At 43.7% G+C, this 15,768-nt stretch overlaps 1 protein-coding gene across 3 annotated transcripts in view; it reads left to right on the forward strand.

Annotated features, from left to right (window-relative positions):
• GCNT4 (glucosaminyl (N-acetyl) transferase 4, core 2) overlaps positions 1-15,768 on the forward strand; it is a 25,520-nt gene that overhangs the window by 564 nt on the left and 9,188 nt on the right. Inside the window, exons 2-3 of one of the 3 annotated variants that reach the window (XM_019532242.1) lie at positions 4,294-4,519; positions 10,941-11,179. The gene's annotated coding sequence lies outside the window, so the exon portion shown is untranslated. The remainder of the gene's footprint in view (positions 1-4,293; positions 4,520-10,940; positions 11,180-15,768) is intronic. The other 2 variants (XM_019532243.1, XM_019532244.1) reach the window with 2 other exon arrangements.

The following is a 15,768-nucleotide window of genomic DNA, read 5'->3' on the forward strand; positions in this document are numbered from 1 at the left end:
CTCCCGCGCCCGCCGGCACGCGAAGCCGCCGCCGCGCTAAGTGCCCGGGGCCCCAGCGCCATGCGGTCCTGCACGGCGAGCGGCCCCGGGGTCCGCGGAGGGACGAGCGAGGCGGGGCGGGCCGGGGCCGGGGCGATCCGGGAAGCGGGGCGGGGGAGCTGGCGCTGGGAAACTCCTGGCCCGGGACAGGAGCCGGGGCTGTGCCCAGCTGCCTCCGCGGGCCTGCGAGCCTGAGGCAGGGGCGCCTCCCCTGCGCGGAAAGTTTGTGCGAGCGGGGCAGGGGCACTCAGAAAAGTGCCCCCAAGGCGCAGAGACCCACCCGCCCCAGCCCTGCCTGCGGCACTGTAGCTGCCCCTCTGGAGAAGCTTGGGGGCCACCCATCCTGCTTCCTTCCCTGCTCAGGCACACGCGTGACCTGGGAGAGGAGCACAGGCAGCTGTGTTACCAGACAGCCGCACAGGACAGCCCCCGGACCCCCAGGGACCCCAGATGGGGCACTGCAGCTAGCCCTGCCTTTCACACCCTGCCTGTCCTCCACCACAGGGAAGTGGGTGTGGGGAGAGGCATGAGCAGCATGAGTCAGGCTGCCACAACAGTCCTCCACAAGGGGACAAGGCCCCCAAAGCAGGCGCTCCATTGCATCAGGTCTGACTCAGGCGGGTGGAGGCGGTTGTCATTATAGCTGCTCATGTGGAGGAGCCTGAAGAAGTATGGTGACAACCCACCACACTTCCTTCCTCACCTAGGCCCCTGTGCACCCACAGGCACAAGGTCCCCAGAGAGAGGAGTTCACCATAGACAGCTGCATGGGGCAGGCCTGGGACTTCGGGAGATGGAGGTGGTTGTCACTGTAGGTGCTCATCTGGGGAAGGTGCTCACACTGCTGCCTCGGGTAGTTTGTGGGAATGGGATTACGCCTTTGCCTTTTACTTCTTCACTGTACCTCAGCTCCAGCAAGTGTCATTTAGTATAATAAAGGCAACCAGGAATCCATAGAGGAAAGGAGATCCTTCCCATTCAAATTAAAATCGCTCTTCCCAGCTTATTCCAGTCTTTTACCCCTGTTTTCATCACACTGACTTAACTGAAGTTACCCCTGTCTCACACAGGATAAAGGAAGAGGAGAGGAACTGCTGAATCCAAAGCTTTAGGTTTTATCCTGCTTAATAAGTGAAATATAGCAATAATTTTCCTCTGAGTTGGAGATTCAATGCTGTTTTCAGTAGTGTATTGCTGGAGATTCCTAAAGGAGTATCAGACACTTTTTTCTAATTAACGTGAGAGGATTTTATGGCTTAGAAAATGAAGATGCTTGGTGAATAGTTTTACTAGTAGGATATTATGGCTGTATAGAGTCATTCACCTCACTTTCGAGATATTCTGCCAACACCTGTGTTATGACCTGCAGTCTGTGTACCCTGGTGCTACAGCCCCTGGCCTGTTAATCATGGCAATTTTGCATGTGGTTTTGTAACAAGAGCTACAGTTACTATGTACATAGTTACATAGTACATAGTTACTAACTAGTTAGTAGTTACCTTCCTGGGTTATTTTTATTGGCTTGCCATTAGAGTGAACCTCTCCAACAGTGAAAGGGTATTTTTTCATCTATAGCAGTGCCTAGTGATGTTGATTCTTGTTAAACTCAAGAACAGTTTTCCTAGAAGGGTTTTCTGTCAGGTATCAGTTTATTAAACAGAAAAAATTCCCTTGAAAAGAAGAGTTAATAAGTGCAACTGCTCCTTTCTGTACTGTGGGCCTGATGATGACCTATTCCACAAAGAAGTTAATGGGTGGAGTCTTAAGGAGGAGAACTAAGACGTTTCTCACAATACACTGGGTCCTTACCTTGCATAAATTGGTAGTTCCCACTGAATTCATTCCAGTTACCACAGTTTACCTCAGTGGAGAATCTGGTCCACTGAATTCTTCCTAAACTGATCCAGGGGCTGGAGTTGGGCTTTCTGCAGAACAGATGATATGCTAAGGTATCTGGGGCTCAGGCTCTTTGTGCACTGGCCCTGAGCTCTCATCGTGCTCTTCTGGTCCATAAGCAACTCTAAAATTTTAGGTAATGTGGTGGCTTTACTGGAACCATGGGACATTTATACACATGCTCCAGAGGTGGGGAGGGGGACCTTTAATTAGAGTGGCTCTGAGACCTGCTCTGATTGAAGCGTCTGGAGCATCACGTGTATCAGCGTCCTGCACTGAAAAATGGTAGCGGCAGCACTTTAAAGCTAATTGAACAAGCTTTAGTTAAAGTGCCCCTGCCTCCATTTTTCCGTGCAGGGTTGCTGATGCATATGACACTGGAGTCAGCTGGAGCATGGTAATTCCCACACTCCAGCACAGTAGATTAATCAAGTCTGCTCCAATGTGCTGTAATTACAGCATGTTGGGGCAGCCTTGCTGCACATGTGTAGGTGTCCATGGTTTCTGGCCTTTCTTTGTTAGTGGTTCCCGGTGCCCTGTATGAATGAGGATTCCAGAACACAGGGCACTGCTACACAAACATTAAGGTGCTTTTCCTAATGCATGTTAAATTTAGTACCTCCAATGTGAGGTACTAAACAAATGCGTATTAGGCTGCCTTAATGCACAGTAATGAGTGTACATGGTTTTTAAGAGATGCTTAATGTGCAGTAACCTATTTTATAGCACATTAGCGTAATAGCACATTTTTTATATGATGCTTTAATGCACAGTAAAATAGGCTACTGTGCACTAAAGTGCATGTGTAGATGCACCCACAGAGAGGGACTTCAGAAAAATTAATCTGGCTTCAAGCTTTGTTGGCTGGTTTGCAGATTCTGTCGTGTGATGATATGTGCCTACCCCTTCCCCATTTGAGGATCCCTGACCTTTTAGAAGGTGAGAAGAGGAGAGAAAAAGTGGTTCCTTTTGATCTGGGAGCATAATTAAGCCTCTTTTCCTTGGAGAAAGAGTGAACCGGAAATTAGAGATGAAAAATTTTAAGCACTGATTATTTAAAAAAATATGTGGAGAATATTTATAATATATATTTGAGTGACTTAATAATTAATTCTGATTGGAAAGCAATGGGAATTAGGCTCTGAAGCAAGTTACATGCTTTTGAATATTTGACCAATGACCTGCTGGGCACCATATAAAAAAATACCAAGACCAGCCTTGCTGCAAGGAATTTATCATCTAAAAATAGATATTAAAAGTAAGTAACTGGGATAGTCAGCTAACTTAGAATAGGCTTAGCCTCACTGTACACAGGAGACCTGCTCCTGAATCAGGACTCCATTGTGTTGGATATACTGTATCTTGTATGGCTTTGCAGAAGCTTCATTACCTTACTAGGCATGCCAATGCCTCTGAGGTTGAAATGTTTTCATTTTTACATAAAAATCCACATGTTAAAAACTGCACAGTTGAGCAGAATCTGCCTTAGCTTGTACTAGGGACTGATTTGAAGTAAAAAAGGCCAAGTTTTCTTCTGACTTAAATTTCATACTGGTGGAACTTCATGCAAGTGAATTACTCTGCTTTGTACACGTGCATTTGAAAAGGGATTTGGGCCCAGTGTTGTTTTTCAAGTTTGCTACATTGTGGTGCACCAGTTCAGTAACACCAGGAGTAGATATGGTTATAGATTATGGAAGGTAACAAGAAAATGAGTGACACTGCATATCATGAGCCAGCTTATTGTGCTAAGTATCACACAGCATATTTGAACAATAAGGCTCAGATAATTTTTCAGATTCCAAATGTTCTTTTTGAACATTTTCCTCGTAGCAAGAGAAAATCTGGGTAGATGTCAAAATTAGGTCATTGTAATTACTTAGAACAGGGGTGATTAACTCATGTACAGAGGCTTCTTGTGCCACTTGTTTTTGTGGCACATGGCAAATCAGGGAAAGGCAGGCATTGCAACAGCAGAATGGACAGGAAGCACAACTGCAGACTGGGTGGGAAGCACAAGGAAGGGAGCAGAAAGCAGAGCAGCAGATCAGGCAAGGACAGGGAATCTGAGTGGCACTTGAGGAAGCCATGGGGCTTAATTTGTGGCACACCTGCCAAATAAAGTTGTCCCTCACTAACTTAGAAGATGCTACTAGTTAAAGGGAGCAGGCAATTTCATACTACTTGTGCCAAGATTGGATAGCAGAGGATTTTCTACACTGAAATCCTGAAACAAAGCTATTTAAATTACAAACAAAATATAAGTCAATAGAATAAGGAGATAGGCTTATTGCTCAAAACTTCCAGGTCTACTTTACTTTTTAATTAATATCTTTAATCCTTTTTTCATCATTGCAGGCAGGAATGTTCCATCTGCTCTTCACATATGCATGCTTTCATACTCGATTGAAACACAGTTAAAGTAGATACTTCTTCTTGGAGCTCTGCATTGTGGGCACCAAGGGGATGAGGAGAAGAACTGCCCTTATGCAACCAGTCAGTCCATTACAGTTTTGTGACATTTCTCCAGCAAAACATTCTAGAGCACATTGCAGAGGAAAGAAGATGAGACAGATTCCCAAAGGTAGGTCTAGATGCATAAGCAATGCTACTATTTCAACAATTAGAGCCTAGCGTGGTGAGGGTTCTAATGCATGAGGATTAATTGACTTAAGGGATCTCATCCTCAGCTATAGTTCAGACAAGGAAGTCCATAAGGAATGCAGTAGTAATGTGCAGAGCTGTGTTTAGTTGTATTAGTCTGAAGTCAGGCAATAATAATGTGAGGTGCTTTACGTTGACAGTAAACTCACTGCAGCTTTGATAAAGTGCAGTGCAAGCCTTCCCGGCTTCCCATTCTGCTTAGCAGAAAACTTTCATCCTCTCTTTCTGATGCCCTCTGCAGATAGTTAGTTTTGACTACATTTATTCATGTATCAGGTTTATGTACTAACCTTCCCACATTGGCTTGATTCATACCTTTTGTGATGTTTTGAATTCTGCAACGTTAAGTCCCAGTGCCACCTCTGAACAAGCTACCTGACCCAGCTGAGTTCCAGCTGGCTACTGCGCAGCCAGCTTGATTGACTCTGGCTCCTCACCTAAGCAACTGTCCTAGCAGCTGATCTCTGCTGCGTAACACAATGTGCTTCCATCCTATGTATCAGCTTGTTTCCCCACACTTGCCCTGATTCTTTGCTCCTGAGTCTGGCTTCTGACTCTAACTTGCTTTCTGGCTTCTCATCTCTGGTTCATTAGCCTTGGCAAGGCATCCTATTTTTACTGACCTCTAGTACTGAGCACTAGCCTGGTATCTCATACTTGACTCCTTCACTTAAGTCTTGCTTGGGGTCCAATTACCAATCATTGTTCATGACTTTACCATTTCTTGACAAAGCCAACAGAAGACAGAGGTGCTTGAAAGCCAGATTATGTTTCATTAAGAGTCCAAATATGGGTTTAGATACTTAATTTTTAATCAATGAGAGTGGATAATTTTGCCCATTAACTAGCTTTTCACTTATCTTTAGGGCTTTGACATATTTGCCTGCTCCTACTGGGTTCTGAACCCCCCACCTTGCACAACATAGTGGTTTAGGATGGACAAAGGGAAAAGGATTGCCTGTAGAATCTTGGGCATTGCAGCTAATGATCAAACAGGTAGTCAGGGCTCCTTGAATTTGCTGGAGAACTTAGATGCCCAGTGGTTAGTATAACCACAGAAGACCTAAAGCCATTCCCACAGACTTCCTGGCTGATTTTGCACAAGTCACTTAAGTTTCTTTGTGCTCCAGTTCCTCCATCTAAAAAATGGGAATAAAACTGCCTTCCTATTTTACTGGGGTGCTATACAGATAAAAACATTAAAATTGTCAGGAGCATAGAAATTTAAGCCATTTAAGTATGTAAGATGGCTGGAAAAGAGCAGTCTGCAAGTTTTAAAGAACATGTAGACAAGTATAACTGTTAAATATGGGCACATGTTGGAAAAGGCAAATAAATATGTGCATTGCAAGTCAGATATGGTACTGTCTTTAGTGACAGAGACAGAGGTAGCTGGCTCCGCTAGTCTGAAGTCAGGCAGAAACCAGGACGAGCTTGCATCTTATAGACTAAGTCATTCAGGCAGAAGGAGCACTGGCAGTGCTGGACCAAGTCAGTTAGGACCACAGCAGGAGCTGAAGTTAATTGGGGGTGGGATGCAGTGGGCTTCCGACTATAGGGAGGGCAGGCAGTAGGACAGAGGGCAGGTTGCATGGTCTCCCCCATTCAATGCCCATGCCTACTGCACAGTTTCCCTTGTGCTTCCCCTGCTGTAAGCTCCCCCCACTTCAGGAGTCAACCTGGCTTGGACCCAGTGGTGGCTCAGCTCCAGCTATGGCTCCAAGGCCAGGGCCAACACCAGAAGTACTTGAATCCAAGATAAGGGTTTTTTTCTTCCACGGTGCTTTGGGGAAAAATCTTGTCTTAGATGCAAGTAAATACAGTAATTATTGATTTAGATTTAGCACCATTAATAATACTCCTATGGAACTATTCCATTAAACTTTCAATGACAATAGCAACCCAGCTGCAGCAAATATTAACATGCAAATAAATTGATTCCACCAGCAGCAGCATTGCATTATCAAGTAGACATAAAAGCTTCTCTCAGTTTCAGTTCCCTCCATCAACCAATTAAAGAGAAAAATGGAAAACCATATCACCAACTCCTTCCCATGAACATATTCTCATCTCCCCAAGTCCTATCAAATAGCTTGACTTACATGGAGCAGAAAGAAAAAAAACCAATCCTGACCAAGTTTGCACTGTTTGGGGAGTAGGTTTGTACTGAGCAACTCAAGGTTAAAACAGGGAAAAAAAGTAAGAAAGGTACTTTTTCTTTCCTGGGGGGATTAGGCATAGTTGTTTACATTTTAAAAGATAAATAGATTTGCATTACATAATTAGATTGTAATAGTAGCAAAGTGTGCTAGGCATTTTCTAAACAAATTGTTGCCATTGTCATTGCTGCAGTTAGATTCAGTTCAAGTGTCTACTTTTTTCCTCAACTTCTGACCCTATCTCTTCACAGAAAAAGGGGCAGTTGACTCACGTCACACCAGTTCTTCCAGTTCATTCATAGAAGGGCTTCTAGATGGGAGGAAAAGTGATGTGTTGGCAGGGGGCAGTTTTTTCTTTTGAGACAGAACCCACACAGTCAATTTCTCCTCCTTTCCCAATGGACATGGCAGTTGGGTCTCATATATTCATTGACTTTTCAAAGGCAAAGTTAAAGCTGCATGGCACCACATTCATATCATAAAAGAGAGACATATGCATTTCTGGTACAGCAGAGAGGGGAGACTTTGGCCTTACCAGTGGCTCAGGTTTTCCAAGAGTTAAAGCTTCTGCAGTAGCCAGCAGTCCAAGCTGCTCCCTGCTGGCCAGAATAACCACTCTGAATAAAATACAACTCTGGATGTGCAGATAGAGAGGATTTCAAATAGGAGTTACAGCAACCAGCTGTCAATCTGGCATGGCACCAAAAAACCAGTTACATCATCCATATGCACAGCTGCCAAGTGCAATGAGACTTCCGCACTGCTGGTAACAAACATGCAGTAAACCAGAAGTAATGTAGATCATACATGAAGGATTTTGCTTTTCTCATTCTACACCCTCTGAATTCAAGTTCTGGTTTGTGCAGGATGGAAGGCAAGAAAACAATTGCTAGAGCATTAATGTGTATGTATATGTCATGTTGTTCTTACAAATTAGGGTTATATTATTTAGCTCTATTTATATTGCAAAATGTTGCTTTGCAAGCTTCCCTACATTGCTCTACCATTGCACCTCAACACTGATCCCAGGTGCTCCCAATATTCTGTGCGTGGGCCTCCTTTCCTTTTGCACAGGTGGTTCCTAATCCATGTGATGTGAACAACCCCCCGCTAGAAGTTAGCAGACAGGATCAGAACAAACCTGCCTGGACTTTCACTAAGTGTTTTCTCTGGTTACTGTCTCCTTGTGGGCTTTTGGGTATGATGACTAAACATCCTGAATGTACAACCCAAATGTCAAAAAAGCTGGTTACTTAAAAAATTAGATTGAATAGTTTTGCTCTTACTTTAAATCAACACTTCAGAAACTAGCCATTTCCCGTTTGGGGAAACTGATTTTTTTTCTAAAGTTTTGAATAGCCACATATGAGTTCTCTGCTAAGGAGAAGGGAAGGCTTCTCAAAGGAATAGCTCACTAATCGAAGGAAGGAACAAATTTGTAGTTGATAGCTGTTTTCTGGCTGAGAACAATCACCATCACTTCCTCCTCCTCTTCTGGCCTGTGCTCCTGATATGACCTACTTCTCCCCATTGCTATCTCAGGAATCAGGAGGAAGTGCTTGCTTGTGTGGGAAGCAGATAAGAATGAGCATTAAGCCGAAGAAGAGGTGGAAGGCAGTATCTTGTATAAAGTGAAGATAGCTATGCCCTGTTGGCATGTGACAAGGTCATTAGCACTCCTCTGAGTTTCACAAGGAGCCTGGGGTTTGCAGTTACTTTGTATATTTGCAGAGTACAGGGCAGTAATAGTCAGTGTCAGGGCAGTAGTAAAACATTGCTTTCTCAGCAACCCAAACTTTCCATAAGTCACTGTAAGTTTACTTTCAGTAAAATGAAATCATGACTATGTCCAAGTCTTCAAAAAGTAACTCATCACATCTCAAGCCAATAGCTAGTATTTGCTCTTTTCCTTTAGTTATTTAAATCCATAAACTTGTCTAGTTTCTTTTGAAGCTCAGTTTAACTCTTTCTAGTAGCACAGCCCTGAGTGGAGCTGTGATAGCTGCTATGTTATTGATGCAAAGCCCTTCTGTTTTTGAGTAGTGCTGCAAGATGCTTACAGTGTTGAGTCCTCTGAATTGGATCTTTAGCCAACCTCAAGAATTTCAAACTTGAGTCTCAACCATGACTTCTGTATACCAAGTGTATACCAGGAGCAGCAGGTTAATGGTTCAGTGTTTCACTGATGTAGTTAAACCGATTAAATATGTATGTACACATTATGTTAGTTAAAAGCTGGCTTCCCTTGCTTTTGTTTTCCCCTGTCAAATGAGAGAAAACTTTGAATTTTATATAGGTTGGTTCAACTTTATTTGGATCAGTTCTTACCCAACATTGGCTATTACAGGAATATAATACAGAAGAGTTGCAATGTACAGCAAAAATAGGCCATGATTTAGGACAAATGTGATAAAAATGGTGTATCCAATTAAAATGGCCAAGGGAATTTTAAGCAGAAATTGTTCATCTGGATAACTCTCACTGTTTAAAAAAAAAGAGTATAAAATGGCAAACTTGGCAAAATGTTTCCACCTGAACACTGAAAAATTCAGTAACACTATATTTTTTCTCAAAATCATTTTGGGCTTCCCAAATTGTTTTGTTAAAACACACACATCTAGAACAGTTGGTTTGGACACTTTTAAAAAACATTATTTTCTACTCAAATGAGTTATTTGGCAGTTTCCTTTGGTTTTATAGAAATAAAAAAATCCTTTAAAGAAGCATGAGTATAACATGGAAGGTTTTGTTCCATGTGACCTGTACCAAAGTTTTCTTTCAGTTTTTTCAGAATTGCCAGTGTATGGAAAAAAACAGTTACTCTGGGAGCGGGACCTTCATTAGCCTCCAGAAGTCAAGATATTGGCTGTAGATTTTCCATGAATGGACTGTACCTGATGTTAGCAGTATACCTGTCTCTTCCTGTCTAACTTTTTCCAGGGCTACCTACATCCTATATTTATTTTGCCTTTTTTTCCCAAACCATTGGCTCTGCATTCTTAAGATTTGCTGTCAGACAGAATGACTGCAGTTCATGTCTGTGAGCTGCAGATGAACTCTTGGACTTCATAGCTTTCAGTTAGACATGCTGCATTCAATTCACTTTCAGTTAAACCTGTGAAACCCAGTTGCATAATTTGGCTCCCCTCCTCCCAGTGCATATCAGCTTTTCTTAATTTGTATTTGGAAGGACCTCAAATACTGTTTGTGGTCTGAAAAGTGAAAGCCCTCACTTTTCCATATAAATATTCTTTATTTCATTGGTGTCCAATCTTTCCAGCCTGGTGTCAGAACATAGCCTTTCAAAGAGGTCAAGAAACCTCTGCCTATACTTGCGGAAATCTTCCTTGGGCCAGTCTTTTCACTCAGGAGCAGCACAGGAAGGACAATAACTGATTAGAGCCCTACTACATCCTAGTGATATCCTTGCTTCAGGGGAAACATTTCAAGGTACCAGGAAATGTTGGGGGACAGGATTGAATCAATCGCTTCCATTTAGAAATTACAGCAACTCTGGGAACACACCTGTGAATTTCTAGACAGATACACATTTTTCTCATTTCACGTTTTCAGAGAAACAGTCTTCTCCAAGAGCTATGGTTTAGTGCCTTGAGAGCCACAAATTGGACACCCTGGCCTTTAGACAGCTCTGATAAGATGCAGATATGCATGTGTCATACAAAACATTGCCCTGAATTTGATTATTCTATAGAATTTGTACTATGATGTCAATAAGTCTGGTAGCTCTTGCAAATGGCAACTTGAGGAAGCAAAAATGCAAACACAGCTATTAACATAATTATTCACACTCTTCAGATGTGGAAGGAGAGAAGTCAACTAGGTCTGTTAAGGGCTAGTGCTGAGCACCTCTTAGAAGAAGGGGGGCTGTCCCCTAGGATGTGTGGATCAGGTGAGATCTATATAGACCTGGGAGGAATCTACGCAAAGGAACTATGCCTCCCTGCTGGATAATGGGGAAATGCCCTCCTTCTGGTTCTTAACCTTTAAAAATCTTACCCATTGTTACACACATAATTTCATTTAAAGCCTCATTTAAAGGAAAGGGTCAGAAGGTAGTGGTTTGCTAGCAAGGAGGGCAGTCATAGGAAAAATGACTGTAGGCTCAGGTTGCTAAAAGGGATGATGAATTTATATAGCCTTCACTCTCTAAACTCCTTGCAGCAGCAGAGCTCTGGATCAAGGAAGGGTCTTCCACGGTGGAAAGAGGAGGGAGGATGGTGCTCTGATACTGACTCTGAGCAGAAAGGGAGAGATTAGAGTGCAGAGAATCTCTTTGAAAGATCATGGAGGATCATTTCCCTGACGTAACCTGTGTGACCACCACAAAAACATACTTGGAGAAGTTTGCGCAGCTGACTGAATTGGGCACATTGTGCTATATTTGAAGAACTGTGATTCAGGTGAGTTTTTGTTTTGTTTATGCTTTCATTTAGTACTCTTCAAGAGAACCCCAAGGACAGATTTCTGTTGACATTGTGCTGTGCTTTTTCCTTGTTTTGACCAGCCAGTAAGTTAGTACTCTGGGTGAGAGACATTTGTATCTCTGTGGGGTTTCAACACTTTATTGCTTTGTTAATCTTAGTAAAATAGTCCTGGTGAGTCAGGTAGATGTCATTACCTAGGTAAACATCTAATCGTTTTTTGAATCTTGAACTCCTGGCCTCTGTGATACCTTATGAGACAATCTTGTGTAAGAAGTGTTTCCCTTAGGCAATCTGATAGTTGAGGCTAATCAGGTTCTTTGAATGAAACTTGTTTTTGTATTGTGGGGAAAGGCAAATAGGAACACCCAATTTATATTCTCAGAACCAGGCATTACTTTGCCTACTGTTAGCAAGTCTCCTCTCTAACTTAGACAACCTTAATTTAGAAGCTGAACAGCCTGTGAAGAATAGTGAAGGATACAAGATGCAATAAGCCTCTAGAGTGCCTTGTAGGTAAACTTTGCAGGACCCAAACAACTGAGTCTTCATTAAGCAGGCAGGATAGTAATGTCTTTCCTCTCTTCCTCCTATAGGAATACTACATAAGAAAAAGAAACTTTGGCCCTGCACCCACAATAGCATCTATGGGAAATTGTTCTCAACTAGAGGGAAAATGTAAACATCTAGAATAAGTTTTTAATAGCAGCCAGAGTTTGCATTAGATAAACAGATGGAGAATTTCTACTCTTCATAGGTTTTTTACAGTTTAAATTACTGTAATGTCTGAGCACTTCCCAGTAGGTGACATAACTGACATCTGTCATATGTGGTTCACTCTCTCTCTCTCTCTCTCTCTCTCTCATCCTCTTGCTGCAGAGAGACTTGTAGGGGCAATGGAGTATTGTGTTTCAGTTGGATTATTTATTTTAAATGTGCATATTGCTGTTTATGAAGGGCAGGCAGTAATAGAAATACCCCTTGTACTTGGAGCAGAAGGTGGTGATGGTCCTTACGCCCTGTGGAAATTCATTTTACCATCCTTAAGGAAGCCCTGTCCCCTGCAGAGACAAGATTTACTTCTGAGGCAGAGAGCTCTATCATGCTTGAGGAATCAAAATGTTGACCATAGTCTTTAGCTAAAAGCTTTATCTTATAGATATGCTGTGCCTGGGCCATTGAGTGCCTTGAGAATGAGGCATGAGGCCTTGGACTAAATTAAGAGTTCTATAGGAAGCCAAGAGAGCAGGGAAAAGGTTTGATTTACTGTTGTTTTGATGTACTGCAATGCTCTGTTCTAGCTGGAGTTTCATAAAGGGTAGATGATATCGAGCTCAGACACACAGCACTCCTGTAGTCCATGTGAGAAGACAAAGGCATGTATATCAGAGGCCATTGTACCACCTTAGTAGATGATATAGTTTCTTCTAGTCAAAGTGGTATAAATCATTATCTGGGAATGATTAGCTACTAATGTGAGTATAGTGGCCCTACCTACTGAGTTGACCTGTTGTGAGTGCATACCATCATTCAAAGGAGATTTAATCTTGGCTGCAAGTTCTTCAAAGTGCTTTTCTCTGCCTTTCAGGCATAACCTCCTTTGGACCTAACATCCTTGCATGGGCAGCACCAAATCACCTTGGTGGCAGTCTTAGGAGAAGAATCAATGGAACTGTGTGATATCTGTGTGTTCATAGATCATAGAGAAGTAGGGCTGGAAGGGACCTCCAGAGGTCATCTAGCCTTAACTTTCTGTATGAGGCAGAATCATTCCCATCCAAACCATCCTATAAAAATCTATTGACTAACCTATTAGCAAAACTACACAGCTAACCCTGACAAATCCACAAGACATAACACCCTAACCTACCACAAGTAAAACACTGTTGCTGACAATTGAGTCCATATAATTTTCCAGGTTTACCTAGTGGCTACATTTAGATGTGGCACAGGACTGGAGAAAGAATTGATCCTGAGGGACTCTATAAGAGCAGGGTTGAGTGATAGAGGCAGAGTTTCCATTACTATTCTTGGATGTCTCTCTTCCCTTGCCACCCCCTTCCCCATGAAGGACTTAAATCACTTGAGCGTATAACCTTGGATCCTGCCACCTGGATCCAGCTCTGTGTTGACATCATCTGTACTGAATATTACAGACACATTCAGGAGGATGTGAATGGATGTCTCCCCATTATCTGTTTACAGCAGGAGATTCACCATCAGTGCCATTAAAATGATTTGTCTCCTGTGTACGGGCATGAATTCAGATGGTCACATCTGGGATATTAGCATAAATTGGATGAGCATGGCATTGGCATATCCCTAGGTAGTCTATTAGTTTGCTTGGGAACAGGAGGTTTGCTGTTTGAAGGCGATTGGCTAGAACCAAAGATTTTGAGTGAGTTTCCTCATCATCATAGAAGTAGGGTCAGAAGGGACCTTATAGATCTTCAAGTCCGACTCCCTGCCAGGGCAGGAGGAAAAAGACTTTGGTTAGTTCACTTGAGAGAAGCACTAGTTGCTCATTGTTTCTGAGCATCTAGGAAAATCTTGGGTCAGATGTACTGGTCTTGGATTGAGGCTCCTTTTGAGGAGTGAGCGTATTGGCCCTTGGGCAGGTAGACAGGCTAGGTTAGGGTAGCAGGAACCATGTCATAATGTGTGACAGGCCCTCTTACATTCTGTTAAGGAGGAATGGGTCTGCAGCACTTTCTCTAGGAAGTCTTCTGTCCTGAAGCAGGTTGAAGAAAGGAAGGAACTTGGTGGGCAAAAGAAAAGCTTTGTCTTAGACTTTGTGTGGAGGAGAGCTTGAACACAAGGTAAAGCAAGTCCTGGCTCTGCTTAACAGAGCCACTGGAGACAGAGAGAGTTCTGGTTTCTCTGTTTTGTTATTAATAAGTCTTGGGCTTGTTCATGAAGTCAAAGAAAAAAAGGCTGTCAATTCTTAGCAAGGACTAAATCTTGCAAATAAGTCTGGCCAGGCTTCCCCTGCTCTACTAGTGTTACTCATGCTCTTGGAACCATTTATCAGTTGAGGCTCACAGGATTCTTTTGACTTAAGCAAGTGCAGCATGCCTGGAGAATGCAACCAAGGAAGCCCTGTGAGACTGATGTGACACTTAAAAATGAATCTCATGAAAAATGAAAACAGCCATGTTACTTAACATGAGTGTAGGAGCATTCTGTAAGTATGTTAGAAATAAGAGGAAGACCAAGGAAAGCATAGGCCCCTTCCTGAATGGGGAAGACAATCTAAAGCAGATAGTGTTGAAGCACTCTTCAAGAGTGTTCACAAGAAAAGGTAGATGGTTAGATGATAAGCAGAGGTACAGCAAGGATAGGATAGGAGATTATTAGATTGGAGTAGGGGAAGAACAAGTTAGAGATTACTTAGACAAACTGGATGTTTCTAAATTAGCAGGTGTGAATGAGATTCGTCCTAGACTATGCAAAGAATTGGCTGAAGAAATTGCCCGCTCATTGGCTATTATCTTTGAGAGTTCATGGAAGTCATGTGAGATCCCAGATGACAAGAAGAAGGGCCAATATGGTGGTCATTCTTAAAACAAAAGATCAAGGAGTGCCCGGGTTATTACAGATGGTCAGTCCAAAAGATTATTTTCCATAATCAGCAAGGATTCCATTTCTAAGCACCTAGAGCAGTGGTACTCAAAGTTAGGTCCATGGGCTGGATCTGGCTTGTAGACCTGAGTCACCTGGCCTGTGGCGCTTCCCATGAATCCAGGAATTTGACATCAGGGAAGCAGCAGCAGTGTTAATTGACATGGCTGTGTAAGCCTTGTGAATAGGGGGTGCACCAATAGAGATTTTCTGGGCTGATACCAATAGCCAATTTTTGAGGTATTGGCTGATGCAGATCCTATTTCTGATATTCAACATGACAGCTTCTGGCTGGTTAGTCTGTGGTGGAAGGGGCATTAGAGGAGGGGAGGGGGGCAGATCTAGGCCCCTGCTGTGAGAGATGGAGTGAGGCAGGGGCTGGGGCAGGTGCTGCCCAGCCAGGGCGGGGCAGGGGGGAAGGCGTGGGATGAGCCATCCTGGGGGTATGGGGTGTGGCTCCCACTGCTACATGTACCCTGAGGGAGGGGGCTTGTGCCCCCCTGGATCTGCATGTTGGGTGGGGTGGTCTGGGGCCAGGGGCTGCACCAAGGTCTTCCCAGCAGGGGCTGGGCTGGGCTGGGCTGCGCTTAGGGTGGGCGGCAGTGGCACTCTGATGGGACTTGGGGGGGCTACAGTGAATTTTGGGGTAGCTGCAGACCCTGTAGCCCTCTCCCAGTGCAACCACCACCTGGCCCAGCCCCTGCTGAGAAGAGCCTGGTGCAGCCCTGGCCCCAGCCCGCAGCAGCACCCACCCCAACCTGTGCAGATCTGGGGGCACATGCCCCCCATGTCCTCCCAAGGTGCACACAATGCCGGGAGCCGCCTCTCCCAGACAAGCTGTGTGCAGCTCCTCCCCCATGCCCTCTTGGACAAGCAGTGCGAGCAGCAGTAGCAACCACTGGATGAGCCACCAGATGAGCAGCATGCAGCAGCAGGAGCTGCTGCCC

This window comes from Crocodylus porosus, unplaced genomic scaffold, assembly GCF_001723895.1.
Source record: "Crocodylus porosus isolate Cpor-Errol unplaced genomic scaffold, CroPor_comp1, whole genome shotgun sequence".
In the NCBI taxonomy this organism is placed as follows: domain Eukaryota; kingdom Metazoa; phylum Chordata; order Crocodylia; family Crocodylidae; genus Crocodylus; species Crocodylus porosus.